Source organism: Tauraco erythrolophus, chromosome 5 (genome assembly GCF_009769465.1).
Source record: "Tauraco erythrolophus isolate bTauEry1 chromosome 5, bTauEry1.pri, whole genome shotgun sequence".
NCBI lineage: Eukaryota > Metazoa > Chordata > Aves > Musophagiformes > Musophagidae > Tauraco > Tauraco erythrolophus.
Genome location: NC_141469.1, coordinates 9,728,431 through 9,745,882, shown reverse-complemented (window position 1 = coordinate 9,745,882; position 17,452 = coordinate 9,728,431).

The following is a 17,452-nucleotide window of genomic DNA, read 5'->3' as shown; positions in this document are numbered from 1 at the left end:
CTAAAAAAGGTGACTGCGTCATTCTGAAGTTACAGGAAGGAAGGCAACGGGCTAAAATTCATCCTCCTGGGGACAACATTCTTACTAATTTCAGAAGGTCTACGATTGTGTACAAGGAAGGTGACAGCTCTTGCAGTAATTGAAATACATGAACTCAATGATACAGAGACAGAGCAAGCATAAGCCTTATCACTTGTCAACTGAAAAAACTGACCTTTGAACAACAAAGAATCCATTCCAACATATTTATTTTTTTCTGCAATGATGCAATGATTAGATGAACATACAGCCATCCAATGCATGAATAACACAACATATTTTAAGTTACTAGTTAATAAATATCAACTAAAGTGAAAAATAGAAGTGCTAAATTAAATTCACAAAGGGGCAAGATTAGTACTAATTTCACAAGTTAAATATTCAACACAGTAAGAGCTTGGAAGTGACTGGACAGGATTTCTAGTCTAGTCTTTGAGGATTGCTCTTAAGAAAAAGCTGATAGTCATGTAACTAATGGGACTCTGAAATACAGAAAGATAACGATGTCAATTCAAACTGAGCAACACAAAACAAGCTAATCTGTACATGACTTCAAAAATAACTAAACTGCTCAAAAAAAATGTATATTAAATAAAAATATCAAAACTGCACGAGAAATCAAGCTCTACTACATAACCGCAGAGCACACTTCAAAAGATTCTTGCAAGTGGAGTAAATAATAAAAAAAAAAAAAAAAAAATCTTGCATATGGAACAAAGCCCAAGCAAACCTCAACAGTAAAGAATCTTACAGAGGCCACCTTACAGAAAACGTCATAAATTAAGGAACTGATAGGTTGCTCAATTAAGGAGAACACGAAAGCCTATACAACAGGGGAGGACCAACCTAAAACAGAAGTTAAGAGAACTGCAAAGGGATTTGACTAGTGCCTCGTAAAGAATTTTCAAACGAAGTAAAAAGCTTGAAAATAAATCAAAGGAAGAAGTCAAGACAGGGTTCAGAAGGAGAGTTTGACAACAAAGGTGTGAAAGTTGTACTTAAGACAGCCAATGCCACAGCAGAGAGGCTCAGCGACTGCTCTGTGTTGCAGGCCCTCGTGGAAGACGTCGGGGAGATTCTCGCACTCAGCCTGTTCCGTGTAGCAGGAAAGGTGAGAGGAGCTCTATCAGCTCGGAGTAAGCAAGCAATATTAAACCAGATGGATAAGTCAAATTTCAGAAAGCTTGGAGGGCCCAACAGCATTCACCTGAGAGCGCTGTAGAGATTCACACTGACATTGCATTCTGGCTGGCCAAGAAGCATGACACCACTACACGTTACAGACAGCCACTGCGGCAGAGTAAAATCCAACTCACAACTCCAAAAAGGGTTCAGGGGCAGAACCTGAGAGCCACACACCTCTGAATCTCAGTTCCATTCTGTTAAGACAGTGAAGTCTATGATAAATAAAAAGAGCATGTGAATAAGAATAGTCTACCCAGAAAGAGTCAGCATGACTTCTGTAAAAAGAAATCCTGGCTCACTAACATGCTGAATGTCTTTAAGGGTATCAACAAGCAGAAAGACAAAGATGTTCCAGTGAAACTAACATATCTGAATTTTCAAAAACTGCATTAAAGTTTCTACATGAAAGATTATTCGAGAAGTTTAACTGTCATAGGATTGTAGGCAAGTTTCTTTTACAGACTGAAATCCAGTTCAAGGCCAAAAAGCAAAAGGTGAGTTTAACTGATCATTTTTCAGGATGGAAAAAAAGCCAGCAGGAGGATCCCCAGGGATCATTGCTAGGACAATCTCTATTCAACTACAGTTAATAAATTCAATGTTATTTTTAAAAAAATCTGTTCAAATTCAACAGTGATCAGTTGTCATAAGGATACTGTATGTTATACTATATTATATGCTATATATATGTTATATATAATGTTATATTATATGTTATATTAAGGATATAAACAGTGAAGCTAAACTCTTTCAGCTGGTCAGTTTGCCTGTGGCAAGGAATGCGAGCAGGACCTTTGCAAACACAAGTAAGTGGGCAAAAAAGTAGGAAATCAGTTCATTAGAGGAATATGTCCACAAAAAATATTCTAAGCCGTGCTTACATGATGCTCTCCTCAAACTCAGGAGGGAGATCTCAAAGTCATCCTTACCAAATCCTAGACAAACTGGCCCAATGTGCAGAAGGGGCCAAAAAAAAACCCCCAACAAAACAGAGACATTGGGCACAACTGGAAATGGTGCAAAGAACAAAGACAAAGGGATCCACATCTTTCCACATCTTTAATACGGATTGCAATGGTGGTCAAGGTCAGTTCAGAAACACGCAGCAGAACTGGAAAAAGTACAGAGAAGTCAACTACAACGTTCAAAGGGTTGGTATAGCTGCCTTGAGAGGAGAGAGTGGAAAGGCTGGAGAGAAGTCCCAAGGGAGAGATGATACAAGATTTACAAAATCATGCAAGTAATATGCAGAACTGCATTTCCCCAACTCTTTGCAACATCACAACTGGAAGGCACTTGGTGAAACTAAAAGGAGATTCATTTAAAAAAGATTTTTAAAAGTGCTTCTTCACACAGTGGATATTAAGCTTCTAGGATTTGCTGGTATAGGATGTTGTGGAGGAAGATGCTATCAGAAAGTTCAGAAAGGAATGAGACACATTCATAGACACCAGGTGCATAGATCAAGACTCAAAGGACTAAAAGGATATAAACAAATACTAAAAAGCAGGGCCTCTCATGTCCCTGATACAAGTCCAAGTGCTGAGGAATAAACTGCAGAAAGTAGGCAGGCTCACACCTTTGCCCTGGGAAGCATCTCTTTCTGGCATTGCTGGAGACAGAGGCACAAAAATTTCTGTCCCAGAAGTAAACGTGTTTAGAGAAGCACACTTTGTAAATAGATTTAACTTAAACTGTCCCTGCATTTTAAATGAAAAGGAGAAAAGATTCTGCAATCCATTTAAGGAATTGGAGCACATACTCTACCACAAAGTCTCATTTCACATTAGGCGTTAGTGATATCACCAACAGATATCACGCTGAACAAGAATCACTTGTCACACCAGACTGATTGATGTTTGGGTTTCGTGGTGGGTGTTTTAGAATAAGGCTCTGCTGGCTTTGACACATCCCACTTCAACGGTGAGATGAGAAGGAGTAACCATAGCAGGATACACTGCCCCTCTGCTAAGTGCTTGCATAGTCCTCATCAAACCAAAAGTGAGGAGGCATCTCTTTAGCAAGAAAGAGGGAGAATAATCCACCAATTGTCAAAATGGTTATACATGAGAGACCTGATTAAAAAAAAACCACCACACCAAAAAACCCACAAAACCACAGACAAGGACTTTTTTTGTCCACTGTTGGTCTATACAGATTCTAAGACTCTATGAGGCTCTCAGGGTTTGAGTCAGTATTCAGAAGCGCAGCGTGCTCTCACAAAGGGATTAAGGTAGAAATTCAGGTGCCCTGAAAGCCACACGTATCTCACGACTGTAACAGCACAGATAGCATCTCAATTCTCACAAGGAGTCAGCACTGCCTAGAACTTGCTCATAAAACTGGTCTGAGGAAGGAAATATGTAAATTAAGCCCAAGAAAAAGCCCTTACTACAGACTTACTATAGGTTTTTAATCAGTTTCTGGTCTTGCTTCTTTCACAGAATCAAGCTTTCCCTCCCCCAAAAACAGCTAGGTAGTTTGGAAGGTACCCTGTGTATACAATCATCTTGTCTGCTCTCTCAGGAAAGATGCTGCCGTGCTTTCCATGTCACAGTAATCTGGGACTGCTGAGCCCACTCTCTACCAATCATCTAGGTCACTCCTTTTGTCTTCGAAATTCTTCATGCACCTACCGACATCAAGCTGTTTCCTCACTCTTATTAGTTCACGCACAAAGTCATGTTAGCCATGCCTATAATGGATTACTTCAGTGTTTCCTGGGAGCTGAAGTAAAGGACGCTGAGATATTCCTTCAAAATCCCAGATGCAGCATCCATGGGAAAAAGAAATAATTATCTCAATAAGGAAGAATCTCAATTCAATCAGTTTCTATTCAGGCCTTGCTCAGAAAAATTCAGTCTTAAGCAGCAAGCCATCTCCAGGAAATGCTAAGCAATAAGCAGGGATTACGCTCTCTCATAAGACACTTTTCAGTTCTCAGGTGGCCCATTAGTCATTCCTCTCAAGTCAAGATTTCATATTTAACTATTTTGAAAAGATCAAAGCAGAAGTTTCTTCATCATTTTCATCCTGATAGCGCTTTGCGTACACTAGCACCACAAATTCAGACCTAGCGTAAAATAGGTGTTACTTCATTTCCTGTCCTCCATTTCCATTTCACATCAGTTTTTTTCCTTCAAGCCACAATTAGGACAAGGGATCAAAAATGTCACAAAAAGCTGTTCTCCAACCACCACGTGGTTATTGCCACCATATACTGCATTATCAATAAAAAGGGCTAGCAATAACTGTTATTTCTAAAGGAGAGTCAGACAAGCTCTGTTCATAGTACAGCCAGCAGCAAGATGACTTCACTAATAGGTAACAAATTGCCACTCTGATTGAAGCCAGATGTCTAGCAAAAAACTGGAATCACGCATTGATGTTTTGGAGCACTTGCTTTTGTAAAACATTGGCTGGGTGCAGCACTATTTATATGCAGCTCTTCTGCGTGCTGCATTTGAGATGAAGTGATAGCTACTATCTTAAACCAGCTGTAAAGTCATCTCTGCCATCGAATCATATAAACTGGGGTATTTGTGTTTAATTTATTTTGGTTTTAATTAGGACAGCGAAAACTTACAGTCCGAGAAAAACAGGTATGCCAGTCTACCATTTAACATGGCAGTCTTCAGAAAGACTGTCAGCTCTTGCATTTCATTCTATTCTACTTTGACTGGCTTATATCAGATTTGCAATGACAGAAACATGAGCGCTTTCTGAGGCTCTCCCATCTTGATGTTTGTACGGCCTGATAAGGAGGGGGGGTGGGAAAGGAAAGCAGGACAGAAAGGGCACTTACTCTCTGCTTGCCACGTTCCAGCAGCTGAGGCTGACTGCATGCTGGCAGACTTTCATTTCCCACATCTGTAATCGCTTGGCCCAGTTACATCTTTCTCAGAAGCCACCCTCTTTCCTGCAGACGCCTAAGCAGAGTTATCAGGTTTGAAAGGCAAGTGAAGGAACAAAAAGCACCAAGTTTGACTGACTCTCCTCACACCTCCACCTGAATGCAGATTTTTATCTGTTATCTACATAAGACTTGCTGGTGCACAGCTTCCTCCCTCTCTGGAGCTTCTCCATCCATTCCTCCCACAAGGAGATAATGGGTTTGCTCCATCCCTACGCAGCCCCTGCAGCTGGCAGTCTGATAAAGGATGAGCCATCCTGCAGCAACCTCTCATCTGGCAGGCTAGAACGAACACAGACACGCCTCCATCCAGCAGGAGACACAGTAGCTTCTGCATTTTCACAAGGGAGACCAACAAAATAGAAGCAATACACAGCAAACTTGTTTGTCTCTAGTTCAGGCTTTTTTTCTGGTACCCAGTACACACTTGTGGAAGTTTGGTTTGTGATATGGATACTTTTCATCACTTTCTGACTAATTAAAATAAGTTAAAAAGCTTTGAGACTGTTCTTAATAGGAATTTCTAGTTTCAGCACATTTCTTACATCTGACGACCAAACCAAGGACATCATTAAGGTTCCAGTCAAGCGCCTGAGTTAGGGGCACAAGCCTAGAGATGAACAAACACTCCTCTGAAACATGGACACAGTCTCCCAACCACAGTAAAACATCTTTTTTTCTAAAAACGCTTTCTTTCAAATAATATGACATGTAGACATATGTCAGTGACATTACAGGCTTGAATCAAAACGAAAGGATAAGATAGCCTGAAGAAGCTACACTGGTTTAGTAACTGGTGAGGGTCAAAGGGGTTGCAGATGCGCTGCTGGCTTTCCATGCGTATGGCTCGTGTTTGCCAGAGGAAGACAACTCCTGGCAAACCACTCACTTTTAATGAACTTCATTTAAGTAAACAACTGTTCTCAGAAAACGTGGCCAAAAAATTGGTTGTCTGCTCACGTTATGATTTTAGCATTCACAAGTCACATGAGCTTACAGCTTTGCAGAAAGAAAAGATTTCTTGAATAAGCAAAGATAGTGACAGTGCTCTGCATCCGTGGACCAGACCCTGAACACTGCACATCCAAACACTCTGCTGCAGCCCACAGACTTCATCTTGAACTTCACATATTGTAAGATTTTCAGGATAAAAGGAGCACAGTTTAGGAATGCAGCAGCCCATATTCTTACCCCTTCTCCTTCTCTTCTTACCCTCATTGACACAATACCACCTCCTTTAGCATAACAGCTCTTCCCAACACTAAATGAGGCCTGGAGTTTAAGGACTTTTACTTTTCTGCTTTCCCAGAAAAAAAGGCTGAAGCACAGAAAAGCTGAGACTGGCGCCATGGAGGTGAGCTAACAGGAAAGGTCCCACCAGAGGTCACAGTTAAGCACCAACAGTTTTGCACACATTTAAAAAACGCAGACCCTAGGCGGAGTTAAAGTAAGACTTTAAGGAATTTGACACATTCCTCACAACAGTGAAAGCATGTATTTTGCCGGAAAACTCCCAGACTTGGTAAATGAACTGTCTAGTCTTCACTAAAACTGAAGAATTCAAAAACACCCTGTTGCTCCTATTGCGTGTCTTACTGACAGCGGTGAGAGAAAGATGAAAGCAGTTCAACTCCAACACCGCTCACACACCTTGTCTAAAAAGCCATGGAATGTTATTCCAAGTTCACCAGAGCACATCTCCACAGGCGCCTCAGGGCGCCTCTGTGAGGAGCTGCCCTGCGCCACACACAGATGGTTCCCGCCGGTTCTGACAGACCCACCACGCGCACGGCTCAGCCTCGGCCGCTGCGGGGAACAGCGGGTCAGGAACGGGCAAACACACCACACGGGCAGCAAGGAGCAGAGAAACCTGTGAGAAACAGTCCCTGGGGAGGACCACGGAGGAGCTCCAGACGTTCCCCTGCAGCCCCTGGAGAGGACCATGGAGGAGCAGCCACCTACACTGCAGCCATGAAGGAGTTAAGTTAAGCCTGGGAAAAAGGGGAGGAGAGGAGCTGTTTTAATTTTGTCCTTGTTTTTCACATAGATTCAAATCTATTCCAAGTTAATCTTCCCCAAGCAGAGCCTGTTTTGCTCATGGCAGTGATTGACAAGTGATCTCCCCATCTCTATCTCAACCCATGGGCTTTATCACCTTATTTTCTCTCCTGTCCTCTTGAGGAAAGGGAGGGAGAGAGGGGCTGGCGGGGCAGCTGGCCAAGGTACTGCCATAACAGCTCATCTTCAGCCTTTTCTAAGCTCCTCTTTCAAATGACTTGCAGATCAACCTGAGAGCTCGTATTTAGTGCTTCTTTCAGATTAGTCTGAAGGACAAGGTAACAAGGAAAAAGGGTTTGCACATCCACAGCATTTTTAAGAACCAATATACTGTCTGAGTAGCAAGTAAACCATTCCTTAGCCAAAGTATCTTTTGTTAAAAGGTATATAAAGGATGGTGGTGTTAGTGACATGCAGTCTGACAACATTCGAGCTGTTTGGCTCAACTCATTCATCACAAGTCCTTGACAATTCCACCAGCCTTCTGCCCACAACTTTCTTGTGTTCATTTTAACAACAGAGCAAAGTTTGAGCTATTTTAGGCACTTAAGGGACTTCCTCGCAGCAGTGATATTCAGTATTTACCAAAAGAAATGCTACATTGTCAAAAAAAATAAGGACCTCTATTTTTATAACATGGGGAAGTGCTTGAGCGTTTAAAACTAATAAAATTATACAATAATTACAATTATACAATCAGAGATGGAGGTTTCTGAAGACTAATCAGTATTTTACAGAAAAATTGTGGGGAAGACATGAACTTTCAACTGTGATTTTATAGTCCTGGTTAACACACTGGATAAGCAATTGCAATTTAAGCAAAAAAAAAACCTCAAGGAGAAAAAAAAATAATTAGAAAACGACACCACTTTCCTGAGTTTTAGGGGGAGATAAACACATACAAAAAACAACTAGGAACTATCACATTTTCCTCGAACACAAGTGAGGCACACATGGAAAGAAGGCTTGTGTAATAGAACAGTTAGTTACTAAAGGCATTTAAATGAAAGAAAGTGAGACTCAAAAGCCGCAGAGTATGATGTTTTAATCCTTTCTCTCCTGTCAGGCTCTTATTTTGTCCTTCTTTTCCCCTCCGCTGCCATGTTCTACAGATTTCTGCCACCTCTCTACCTGACCTCAAAATGGCAAGTGTTTCTAAGGTCCTGATATTAAATCTTGTACTCTCCCTGCTCTTGAATTTTGTGGCTTAAGGTTTATAGGAGATTTTACTTGTTAACAGAGACCAACATCTTCTAACCTTCACCCATCGATAGCTCGTCCTCAAATTCTATCATCACCTATTTGTCACTCGGAGATGGGCTACTGGAGATTCATCCACACACATCACAATCATCATACTACAGACATACCTAAACCCGTTATTCACAGCTAGCTCAGGTTCTGCTAGCAGAGTGGCTGTGACAGTTCAAAACTCAGCACAGGATGCAGTACCCAGCTGCACAGGGTCAGGCTGTTAGCTTTCTGCACTGGCAAAAACCCCTCAAGCTACTTTTTTTAAGGCAAGCTAAGCATTTCTGCATGACCAACAGTCACAGTAGGGACTGCAATGTAGATATACTCCAAGAGACTGTACCTGCACGGATTTCCCCTCAGAGAAAAAAAGGCAATTAATTCCTTAAACCAAAATGGATCCCTGAGGATCTGTGCAGAGAATAAGAAGTTTTCCCTATTTTAATACTGTCTGCAGCACAATAACATCCATAAGCATCAAGATCTCAACAGCTGCTACAGTTTCAGAGGGGTTTGTGTGTCACAAGCAGAGTCTGTAAAACCGTTCTAAAAATACGTTCATTAGCAACTCAAAATTTCTGCACAATGGGAATGGGCAATATCGTGGAGACCAACTGTTCTACTTCCCTACTGTAAACATTCACGCTGGTAATACTTCAAAAAGAGACAGGCTGGAGATGGTGACAGAAGCATTGGACCTCACCAGTGGGCTCCCAACTGCCTTTACATGGAAGATTTTTGGTTAGTTCTGCTGGAAGACGCAAAAGGACGAAAGAGGTTTTACTGACTTACCAGAAAGAAAAAGTCTAGGCATTCAAATGCTTCCTCTGGAGGATATAACCACTGGTCACACCTTGGGAAAAAAATATTTTTTCATATCAAATGCAATAACTATATAGTGTAAAAAAACCCACCCTATCTATACTCAATGCAGTGATTGTTCTCTGTGTTGCTAGAGCCAGATACTTCATACAGTTGCCACCATATAAAAATAATTTCAAAGCATTTTGTGCATTCAAAATGCATATAATGAAACTGAAAAAGATCGTCTCAATGCAGTACAACACACAAGTAACTGCAAAGAAACAATTGTGTGTTTTTTCTGCCTCCTGGGTAGTTAACACTGCTTTTAATTTCATCTCTGTCTTTTCATATTATCATCTGCAGAAGCTCATGGCCAAGAGTTTGCCCTGGTAATAGCTGACTGTTCTCTTTGATATCATCACTCCTTGCTCTTTATGGACAGGCCAATATTCATTGTGATTAGCAAGGGACAGCCCTGTCTATCCAGATTAGTCACGAATACTTAGCAGTTCACTCCATGCATCATCACTAATTGCTGTAAAAGAAAATGTCTGCATTTCTATTTTAAACAAAAAAAAGACTATAATTTTCTCTCTCTAGGGAAGACAACAATGCTTCACTTGTATTCGCCACAGTTGGTGAGAATTTGTTTCCATCAGTAATTTCAAGAAATAATACCTTATTGGTCAACTTTTTTTGCTTTGCCTGAGATTTAATATTCCATAAACCTGTACTAAAATATTACTTTCTAAAAAGAGACTCATAAAGGTATCATCAGGTAACTCATAGTTATTCCAGTCCTTAAACTGCATGACCATGCATTCCTAGATGATAATCCTAAGGAAAATTTAGTGACAAGTCCTCCTACCACCTGAATGAGCGTGGGTGTGAGGTGTGTGTGCCTAGTCCTACAAAGATATGAAGGTACTATTTCTATTCTCAGTTTAGCTCATGTTCTTAAAAGAAGTAAAAAAAACACGACACATTAAAACCGGATACAGTTTTATCTTCCCTCATATTTAGACAGTCTCTCTGTGAGAAATTTGTTTTTTCCTCAAAACTTACATTTATAAAATTAGCAATTATTTTTCTTGTCTCTTAAGACAAGAAAATTCCTGGTTTTGTTTCTGATGGTGACTGACAGGCTTAAGGTAAAATGTACCCTATTTATACTAAGTGAAATAATATTAAGCTGATATCAATAGCGTTTTAAAACTCTTTCATAAATATGACGTTTTACATCTTCATTCATTTACATAAATAAAAAAATTATGCAATATGTGATCATTGCATAAAACGTATACATACCATTTTGTCCTAGGATAATTATTTTGTGTCAGAGAATACTTTTTTCCATCAGATTTTTTTTTTTCCTGGAATGAAAGAAAATTTGTGTAAGATTGATTTATAAAATTTTATCTGCCAGAAAAGTGTTGTTGACTGACACAACTCCTCCACCAAGAGCTATTCTTCTTATGTAGAACAGTACTATAACTATCACACTGCTGAGATGAAATATAAATGGAACAAAATATACCAGTTAAAATTTAAAAAAAAAAAAAAGTCATTGTAGAACCATCAAGGATTTTACAGATGCTGGGTTTGACACAGTTGCGGAAGGAAACAGAAAGTTTCATAGTAGTTTCACATGCATGCCTTTCTGCTACTTCTCCTTTGCCACAGCTGCCAAATACCATGACCATGTCAGCTCAAGCCAGAAACTCCAGTTCAGGTGAAAGCTCTCTTTCGGGGTTCATTTTGGCATGAAAATAATCTCCAATCACAGAACTGACTTATAAATCCTTTCAGTCACCAATGGCTCTCTCTACATTGGTAAATAGGGCGGTCCATAAAAAGTAAATCTGAAGAGGAAGTCAATAAGTACTGAGGAACACAAATTTTATTTTGCTTTGGTTTGGTTTTTTGCATGGGTTTGTTTTGGTTTTATTTCTTGCAGACTAGCTCTAACCTGGTCCCGTGGACTGAATGCCAGCTAGCGTTTGGGGCACTCTCAGACTGCATCTCACAGTACAGGTTCATCCAAAAGGAATCTAGTCCTCACAGTTTGAGGCAGCTCCATAATACACACCAAATCAGAGTGAGTGGGGACAACTGAGGGATTCCCTTCACAAATATGTCCCCTATCTAACCTAAAGTGCTTAAATAGATGCACTCAGGATGACTTAAAAAAAGCACTTTGTTTCCATGAAAGTAAAGTAAATTTATGTACAAAATAACTTAAGTCAAGAAAGTGTTTGCATTGTCTATTAATATCAGTTACTATGTTAGTGAGGAGTTAGTAAGGCACCTTCTATAAAGACTTTATTTAGCTTAGTGTGGAACATCTGGCAGACACAGCAAAGAAGGTAAACTTCTGAAAATGTCCTCAATCAATACATGAACACCTGAAGAGAACATTTAAGGAGGATTTGCATGTCCTATTTAAAGTTTTGACCTGAAGCTGTCACCATTTAACATTCACCATAAACCATTTTGATTACTATTGTCAGATTCCACATGAAAGGTACAAGCCATGCAAGCAGAATATTTAAGATCTTTCTGCTGCTCTTCTGCAAATCTGATAATGAAATCAATCTGCTAATTAACTAACTACTAATTCATTTCTCTACAGCCATTAGTGTGCTGTCACTCTAGCACCTATATATTATATTAATTTTCTTGTACTGTTACTTTGTTCCACATTTTTCCAGGAGATGCATTGCCAACATTATTCCATATTCCAAAGCCTCCATGGCAGTATCTACGTGTACATTACTGTTATTGATAATACACGTTGCCTATGAAAATAATTTATAAAGCAGCTGGAAAAACTTACCAGAAATTCAGAGTATTAAGGTTTTTGCAACTGCTTCTATATTGATTATGATAACATTTTTCTATACTCTCTTTCAGAAGTCTTTATTGTTTACACTACATCTGATGCTAAAATACTAGCTGCTCTATTAAACTGATCTAAATTACACATCTTCCTCTCATAATATATGCAGAACTTTAAATCTGAGCGTAACTACTAACTGTAACAGAATATAAAAGTCCACCTACACAGTCCAGTTTGAAGAATCAGGGCCTGAGATTTATTAAGTGAAAGATGCTATTTTTCTAATTTATATCAGTGCCTGTAGTCCCTTACAAACATATTTTTGCTATAAAATCTTTTTTAACTTTCTAATCTCAGGCATTCCTAAATGACTAAACATGAATTCAAGATATGAGATTTAAAATAGATTTTGCGTGCCAATCTAAAACGTCTTCTATTCATCTGGAAAGTCTTAATTAAGGACATATATCTTCAGCTTCCTTCTTTTTTTTCCCAGTGACTACAATGTAAGTCCTATTTTTAAGACGTTTAATTGTGAACATTCTGATCATCAGCATGATACACTGTAAATTCAGGACTAAGAATATCTGAAAATAAAATGCAGTAAACGAAGGTCTGCAATGTCACTTCTGCATTGTTAACTGTAGGCTCAGGCTGTAATTCTTGTAGGAGAGAGAGTTGCAGAAAACATGAGACGCATGCACACTCCTACTCATCTGCCACTGACCATCAGAGTCTAGAAAAAAAAAAACACAGCAGGTGCAATCTTCAACTAGTTGTTGACAATGACACCCTCAGCTGGGATTAGATCCACTAACCAACACAGTCAGGCAGAAGCCCAAACAAGGGTGCCACGTTAACAGCCCAGGTAATGTTTTTTACTCCTCTTATTCCTCCATTTACGGACAGTTCAGTAAGAACTAGACGATCTCCAGGACTGATACCACATTATTTCATCTCTGTTCTGTCTGCAGAAATTAAGCTGTGCCTTAACTGCTGATTACACAGGCAATCAAATGCCCAGTGCACCTGTGCTGAGACTATTCCTACCTCTAAAGCACAGTTATTCTTAAGCTATCTCTTCAGATGCAGGTCTGCTTAAAATGAAGTGTTTGTTTCTCCTCTGTGGTCTTTTCACTAGTCGGGGTGCAACTGTGGTGAGTTTGGAGCTACAGGGTCAGTAGAAGAGCCGCAGAGATCTCTTGGCTGGGAACAGCTAAGGGAATGCTCAGTATGATAAACACTTTCCCTTCTTTCTTCGCCATGCCATTTCTTTCTCTGAGGGAAGAAGGTCATCTCCTTCCTGTTGCCTGCACACACAACACACGTTTATTATGTTCAAGACTTCCAAACAGGGAGTACAAGTCTCTCTTTGTCTCACCAGCCGACTCTTGTGCTGGGAGGCACTGCGCTTTCTGACAGCTCTGGAATCTAAAGGTGATTTTTTTTTTTTTTTTTTTACTTCCTCATGTAATAAGATTGGCAAAGCGCCATCTGGCATCCAGAGGTCTGATCTGGGATTTAGATTCCAATTCTTGCACAGCGGGAGAGTTCCAGTAATGCTGGTAGGTTAGAAAGAGTCAAACAGAAATCCTTGTAAGTCAATAAACTGCCTGGTCACAGCCTGACGTAGGAAGGAATACATCTTGTGCAGCCAGGGAGTCTTTCTGTCTCTGTTCTCTAACTCCTGATTCAAGCTTCTGGTCAAGGCCCCTTGGCAGACCTGTAGATGTAGATGGGGGTCTGGCCTTCACGCTTACCCAAAACTTCTTAATAAATCAATAACCATTAGAATATCTCTGATGCAATCCTGCCAGGTAATTTAGAGAATACAGTCAAGTCAAATACAAAGGTATAAATGAAATTACAGCCTCCCTACATAAGTCTTATTATTAATACTACAGTATGTACTGCTACAAGCAGTGACAAAAGTAATTTAATATTTCTATAGTTCACTAAAACATCCTAGACATGAAAATAGATTCTCTCCATATGCATCTTTTCACATAAATTGATTGATTTTAAATTACATTTAAATAGATACATAAAAGCAATCTTCACAATTGACTGCAGTTTCTCTGAGAGATGTTTCATGACTTACCTTCAGTGCCAAAGAAATGTTATCTGCCCCATTATAAGACCCCAAGAGAGGCATGATGCTCTAGTTTTTCACAAGGAAAACTAGACAAGGTCACACCTAAGGAGGGAATGAGGGTTGGAAGGAGTGAAATACACAGCTACGACAGACTAAGTAACTCAGAAGAAACGACCGACTCTTACCTATGCTCTGATTTTTGCCATGTTGGCGTATGTCACTTCTCTTGCTGTAAAAGATGAAATATAAATCTTCTTAATAATGAAGACAGTCTAAAATCCACTGGAAGTAAGGCACTGTATAGCAATTTGCACTGCTCACAATGGTTTAAAATATCTTCCTCCAGGTTAGGCTTTCATAATGCAGAGCAAATTCACATTTACTCAGAAGTGAATGTGTGACTTGAACCAAGTCTGATTTTCGTGAATTCATTTCTGAGACAAATGACCCAATTGAGTATAATGGCTCTGTGAAGCTGCCTAGAGTAAAACATATGAGTAAGTAAGTGATTGCATGATTGAGGCCCCAGACATTAAGAAACATACTGCTGCTACCCAGTAATAGCATCGTTAATGCAGCCGTTTATTGGTTTATTTTTACTTAGGAGAAAATGCATTGCCCTTCTGAGACCATAAGAAATCGATACATTTTCAGCTTTTAATAACATGATCTAAACCAGTTGCTACAGTCTGCAGCGAAATCCGTTGTGAGCATATGACGCCATTCATTCTCTCCGCAATACTATTTGCATTTTAACAGACACGAGGAAAGACTTCAGTGAAGCAATAATTAAACCTATGCTACACTGCCTAAGATGAAAATTATGTACATTAAGAAGCCTAAAAAGTTCTTTTAACATCTTTATTGTTTTCGTAATAAAGAAAACAAATAGTCACCAAAGCGTACATGTTGTACGAGCACCAACTCACAACAGAACAGAACTTGCTGTTAACAGCATGTCATTGACTACACTTAGGGTGTAAAAATGCCAAATATCAGATGCATAAATGCATGCTGAATCAAATGCCATACATGTTTACGGGACCTCTTGACACCCTATTTTGAGAATATCTACTATTAACGTTTTTACATGTCATCTTCCCCTGAACATAAGTATATTGCAAATAAGGAATGGCAGGACTTAGGACATCAGTTAGGACATTAAGTCTCAAGTTCCCTGACCAAAGCAGTGAGAACAAGCACTGTCTTGGGAAAGACACTTCATTTTGGACCTTCAAATTAAGAGAGGCTGACTCAATAGGAGGAGCTCTTTCAGAAACATTATGCCTCCAGGAGGGAGGGTAGCACTCCTTAAAGAAAGACAGACAGGGGTAAGTAAGGTCAGTGCACATCACCATTCCTGGCCACCAATGCCAAAAGCCTTAAATTTAGTAATCTACATTTAATTTTATTTTAAAGTCTCGTTTTTCGTTATTTTTCTCACAAGAGCTGGGCTGGGACTCAAAGAAACATCATGGGTTAATCCTTGGGAGTTTGTACGTGAAACTTTGGCTTTAGGGGTATTAAGTTTTAAGAGCTGAAAACTCACAAATACATCAGCACTGATTGGGCTCCTTGAGCTTAAAAAATAACTCATTTGCAACAGATATAATTCAAAATAAATAGTTTGAAGAGCAATCATTATTTCACTGAGTATGATATAAGTCTTCTCCCTGCTATAAGCACTTAGTACCCACTGTTGGCAGTGGTTTATCTGCTCACAGCTTTTATTTTCAATTTACAGCATAAGAAAACATCTCTTTGTTTACATACAGTTTGTTCTTCCTTTCAGCCACATCAGATCAAGTCTATATTTGTTTTATTTGTTGTCTTAATATTTTATCACCATTTTCAGGACTCCTACAGTATTTCAAGAGTCCAAGAGAATTAAGCAGCTCTTCAGGATTCTCATCTGTAGGGGTTGTCTGAAAGTTCCTAAATTTTTAACATACTGAGGCAATTTCCCTTTGTGTCCTATAATTAAGACCTGACGCCTCAGAGAACGTAATTGGGCAAGTTCATTTTGGCCACTGCATAAAATGATGAAGTTTCCAGTGCTGTAAGCTTCGCCAACCCAAAGAAAGTCTGTGGGACTCCACATGGGCAGAGAACGTGCTGTGGGAATGTATTTCAAAAACTAAGTCAAATAGCATTAAGAAAATTTTGATTCACCCTAAACACAATGAGGTTCCTGATACACTGCCCGAACACGCATGTACTACTATTATTTTTTTTTTCCAAGCTAAGAATACTTCACATCATCAGTTAAATAAATAAATGACATGAATAGTGAACTACAGGCACTGAAATGTTTGCAAATAGAAAACTTAACAGGGACGATGGACTGAAGACAATATAGCCATCGGATGCTTCTCATTTGCTGGGTAGACAGGGGTTTGTGAAGATCCTTTTTTCCACCCGCCTTTGCAACTTGACAGTAACAGTGGTTCTCCAGTGTGGTACTGAATTAGGAGGCATTTTGTTTGTATTGTTAGAGCCTTAATTGAAACAGTCAGGGAGAAATGTTTTATTACAGAGAGAGAAAGGACTTTTTTAATAAGGCTCTAAGGAGACTCAGTTTTAATGATGCTTAACACAATGTTTTAAACCTCACAGTACATCTACACGCTATTTCTTGTTACATGTTGGTTATTTAACAGCAGGCTGGCACCAGATTGCCTGCTGCAGATAGTTAGGGCTGGCTCGTACAAATTCTGACAGTCTCAACATTGACGAAAGACAGCGTCAATTTTAATTCTTACAGTATTTCACTACTTGATGCTTTCTTTCTCAGACTACTATTTATAGCAGATGTTCTTTGCATGGCAGTACGTGTAAACACAAATATAATCAACTGCTAAGCTATATGTCCTGATGTCACTTGGAACACTAGGTATGAGACGAGGATTATAAGTAAGTACACCTGCTCCTCATAGGTGCTTAATACTCAGCACTTTTGATATGCATGTGAAAATACAGATATGAGAGTCCAGCCATAAAAATCTAAACATTAGGAATGTGCAGTTCGAAAGAGCAAGCATGATACAGAAAACCAAGTTCAGAAGAATATCAGTAATTAGCTTGTATTTATACGGTTGTTAAGAATAATAAACATTGATTAGGCAAGATTTTGAAAAAACCCAAAGTATGAATTTTCGATTAAGTTGTTTAGCCCCAGTCCAGATATACTTCAAATCAGATGACCATCTTTATTTTTCAGTTTTTATTTTTTTTCCCCTGCCTTCTCCCAGTTGGGGAATTTTCACGT